A 4969-nucleotide genomic window follows, 5' to 3' on the forward strand; every position below is an offset into this window, starting at 1 on the left:
CATTGATAGTTAAAAAAATGAATGAAAAAGGTAGAGCAGCCATCAACTGCCCAGCAGGTACAACAGAAGATATAACGATTGAAGGAAATGTTAGACAAGGAACTATATATGGACCCAAGCTATGCAGTATAGCAACTGACAAAGTTAATAGCATTAGCAGAAAAAATATCACATTGATAAGAAATATTGAAATTGAATCACTTGTATATGTAGATGATATAATGTTTCCCTCAGGAAGGAAAGATGGTATCGAAAGTGCCATAAGTAACTGTCATAGCCTAGAGACCCTAAAGAAATTCACTATAAACACCAACCCCAAAAAATCGGGTGTATTAAGAATTAACAAAAGAAAGAAAGAGAAAGAGGTGGAGATTGAAACAAAAGTGAAGAACGGAAAAGTAAGTTTAGTTAAGGAATATAAGTATCTGGGTGAATGGTATACAGAGAAGGGAAACAAAGAATTGAGTATCAGTAAAAAAAACCCAGAGGGTTGCATATATGACCCAAGAAATAAGAAAATATGGGGATACGAGAAAAGTTGGAAAGATGGCATTGGAAGTCAGAAAGAAAATATATGAAACAGTAGTTGTACCAACAATATTTGCCAACGTGGAGACCTGGAGTGCAATTAGGGACAAAGATATGAAAGATCTAGAAAACCTCCAATACAAGATAATAAGAAATATGTATGAACTACCTGCGAGTACTCCATATTGGGGCATACTTGCAGAAACAGGAATATGGCCGGTGTCCTGCAGAATAGAATATAAGAAGTTAATGCTCTTCCATAACATCATAAACTCCGAGGAAAAAAGACTAGTAAGAGAGATAATTGAGGATCAGTTGAAGAACCCGTATGGGAAGTGCTGGAGCAAGAGCGTAGAAGAAATCTGCAGTAAATATGGGATGGAAGTGGAAGAAATAAGAAGTTGGGGGAAAAGGACCCTGAAAAAAGAAATCAAGAAAAGAATTATAGAAAAAATAGAAGAAACTATTGAAGAAAAAAAGAAAATAATGAAAAAATTAAGATTTATTAAAGGAAATGGCCCTATGCCTTATATCAGAGAAATGTATCTGGATAAGGCATCCCTTTTGATGAGAGCAAGATTAAATATGCTCAACTTAAAAGCAAATTTCAGGGGAAAATATGATGACAATTTGTGTGATCTATGCAAAGAGGAAGAAGACACCACCGAACATTTATTTTTATGCCCAAAGTTAGAACAGCTAAAGAATGTAGAAATAAGTTTAGGTATGCTAAAAAATCCTAGCAGGGATCTGGCTGCATTTATAGATAGGGCAATGAATATAAAAGAAGAGTTTAGGAAGCCCAAACTGATTACCACAACAGGTTGCCAAAACTGATGATAGCAAGGTGTTATCCTATCCAATTTCAAAGTAGAAGGGAATAAAAGTAAAGATTGTGAACCTCATTATGATATTAATTTATTTAAGGCACAGATGATATAAACTTGATAAGAAGAATAAGCTTAGAAGCTTTGCACCTATCTATAAAGAGATAGAGTGCCCGCAAACTTATTTTGCGGAGTGAGCAATAAGGAACCAGGAACCAGGGAGCATGAAACATAAACATTGCGCTGTAATTATTTTTCTGTTTAATTTTCTCACAATCTTAGATGATATTTGTACCCACACTCATTAGATATATTTAGATTAATTTATTATTTACCTTGATGTGTTTCATTTAGTAGGCTAATTGAGATAAAGTTCAGAATCTGACTGGAAATTTGGTTGGTGATTTATTAGCCCAAACAAGTCGTCATGTATGGGCCCATAATATGGGTAATAGACATGACAGCCATTAATTGATGGTAAAGTTTTACAAGACTGAAGGGTATCATTTCGAACCAAAAAATATGTTTTCCTGGGTAATTTTGTATTCTATTACAGGGTGTGATTTCGAACAGAAAATATATGTTTTCCTATAGTAAATAACGTGATTTAACCGAATTTGATGTTCATTTCAATCGGAAACAAACAGATCAACCAATTCGGCTAACTTTAAGTTGCATGGTGTCACTTCTCTTACGAACGTACTGCGAACGATAACATTAACAACGTTACCAATAATACACAGTGTTACCAACGTTGACGTATGGTACACAGAGTTACCAACGGCACGCTGACATTACTAACGATAGCAATGATAGATATTTCCATTCGTATTTTGGGTAGTTTGTAGCGCTACGGCCAAGCGTCCTAATTTGCTTATTATCGCTCCGACTGTTATCTTGTATAGAATAAAAACGTTTGGAAATGATCTACGGATCTTAAATATGTTGTGTAAGGGGGGTCCAGGGGGGCACAGCCCCCCTGGGTAAGGACACAGCTTTTAGCATAGGTTAGGTGGGTTTTTTTATGTTAGCTTCTCCCGTCGTACTCGTAGGTAAGGAAAATGTTGTGTAAGGGGGGGGGGGGGGAGTCCCCCTGGGTAAGGATATGGCTTTTAGCATAGGTTAGGTCGGTTTTTTAAGTTAGCTTCTCCCGCCAAAATCGCGTTTAGAACGACGGCCACAGATCAGAATATTCCTGTTTTCTACGGGATCTGGCCGTCACCCTACAAACGCTCCCGCATTTTAAATAATTTCTCCATATAAGTTTTATTCAATATATAAAAAGTACAAAAAGGGCACAGAACCTATCAAACCCACCTAACCTAACCTAGTAGTATGACAGGTCACAAAATAACATTTGGTCTACATCGGACGTTGGCAGCACTGGTTACTGTATTTTTTCATGACACAATCTTTGCAACGGCGCCTCCAAAGTTTATCCAGATATACTGTTTTGTATTTTCCCCCGGTTATTATAATTTCAAGAAGGTAATGTATAGAGAAGAAAAGGCTTGTTTTACGTTTATATATCGATTCCCCAGTATGTTTTCCCCACCCAAAACCCCGAGTTCCCACTGGGGGTCCCCCATTATCGGAGGATATAGATGTATATATATTTCTGAAACTATTCATTTGCAACGGTAACGAGTGTCATTTTCGAAGAGAGCGTAATATTTTTCATAAGAAAAATTAGTTGTTTTCCTTGGTTACATTGCCCTGTAATACACTACAATGAAACCTTTTCCTGTAGCAAATAACGCGATTTACCCGAATTTGACCTTCATTTCAACCGCAAACAAACAACAACCAGTTCGTTGGACTAACTTCAAGTAGCCGAACGAAGTATTATGTTGCGGTAGAAATGAAGGTGAAAACCGGTTAAATCTCGTTATTTACTAGAGGAAACTTTATAATTTCTGTTAAAATGTTTAAATTTAATGGCTCTTGTTCCGCAGTGGCTTGCTTCACTCGCCAGAAAACAAAATCATCAAGAACGTATGTACTGGCAAACGGTTATGTTGAGCTGCGCACGCTAACATTAGCAATGTTATGCTAACGTTAGCAATGCCAGATATAATAATTCTTGTTCTGCCACTGGCTCGCTTTCGTAACATTAGCAATGTTATGCTAACATATATATATTGCTGAAACCATTCATTTGCGACAGGAACGAGTGTCATTTTCAAAGAGAAAGGACCTTTTTCTGTAGAAAATAGTAGTTTTTTCCTTAGGTTACATTACTCTGTAATAAACTACAATAGAACCTAAGTGATAGGTTAGTAGATTAGCATGAAGGCACAAGGTCATCTCGTTTCGTTTAAGACGTGTAGGCGACAAAGCTGAATGGTAACTGTAATTCGTGTACAGTATTTACAGATACAGGATCCATAAGTTTTGGTAATATTTACAGGTTATTTTAAGGTTTATATAGTTGGTTGCGGTATGAGTAAACATTCTTAGTAGTTTAAAGTAATGTAATAGCAATGATCAATTGAAATATGCTGATTAAAATCATTTTGGGAACATTATGGTAATGTAGAATATAACTCACAGGTAAAATTTCAGTTGTCTGTCATCCAACCATTTCTGCACAAAAATATTTATTTTGTTAGTTTTCGTGTTGTTTTATTGTGTTCTGAAGTTATAATTTTCTGCAAAAGTATCATTTTATGAATAGAACTTACCTGGCAGTTATATATATATAGCTATAGTCTCTGACTTTCGGCAGAATTTTTTAAAAATCGCGGCAACCGCCTTGTGGTGGTTGTACGGTTAGGGGGTTAACAACCCTTACAGGGTGGTACTTGGAATCATTCCCGTTTTCTGTTCTTCAGATCATCTCTGCCGGCCGGATCGACAACACGTTGGTCCGTTATTAGAGTTTTTTCTTTTCGCTTTCCCTGTGTTGCTGTACCAGTCTGCTATTTGGTGAAGTACATTGATTTGGGGATTTAGCAATCGTGTTTTGTTTATTCTTTGTTTTTTTGCTTTTGATTAATATGAGTGATAAGCTTCATTTTGGTGTGTGTGCGAATGAGGAATGCAAGGTGAGGTTACCGAAAATGTCGGTAGACCCTTACACGGTGTGTTTGGGTTGTAGGGGTTTTGAGTGTGCACTGAATAATAGGTTTGAAGAATGTAAGGTTTTGAATGAGAAGGATTGGTTGGCTATGAAGTGCTATGTGCATAAACTAGAGCTTGATAGAGTAAGGAGAGCTTCTAGGTCTAAATCTAAGTCTGTTAGCGAACTTAGCCTTGATTTATCCATTGAACCTGTAATTAATTCCTCTTTGGAAGTTGATCCTTCCCCTGAGGTAGTAACTCCTGCCCCTTCTACAAGATCCGTATCTGCGGATGACCCTCGGTACGCCAGGATGGCTGCCGAGTTGAAGGCCATTAAAGATCAATTGTTCCGTAACCGAAATACAAACCACGCTATTTACAAAGGGTATTACTCTTAGCGAAGCTGAAATGACGAGCCAATAGTTTTTAACGAGGGTTAATTACCCCCGCGCTAGTTAGCGGGGGGTGGGGAAGGGTAGCTTGCTACCCCTCCCCCCTCCACACACCGGTGACTTGCTTCACTTCACTTTTGGCTCGGCGGTGATCAGACG

General features: G+C 37.6%; 1 protein-coding gene across 1 annotated transcript in view; it reads left to right on the forward strand.

Moving 5' to 3' along the window:
* Window positions 1-1529: 1529 nt before the first annotated feature.
* Window positions 1530-4969, forward strand: part of LOC137650065 (zinc finger HIT domain-containing protein 3) — a 174771-nt gene continuing 171331 nt past the window's right edge. The window contains exon 1 of the mRNA XM_068383114.1: window positions 1530-1600. The gene's annotated coding sequence lies outside the window, so the exon portion shown is untranslated. The remainder of the gene's footprint in view (window positions 1601-4969) is intronic.

This window comes from Palaemon carinicauda, chromosome 11, assembly GCF_036898095.1.
Source record: "Palaemon carinicauda isolate YSFRI2023 chromosome 11, ASM3689809v2, whole genome shotgun sequence".
Lineage (NCBI taxonomy): Eukaryota > Metazoa > Arthropoda > Malacostraca > Decapoda > Palaemonidae > Palaemon > Palaemon carinicauda.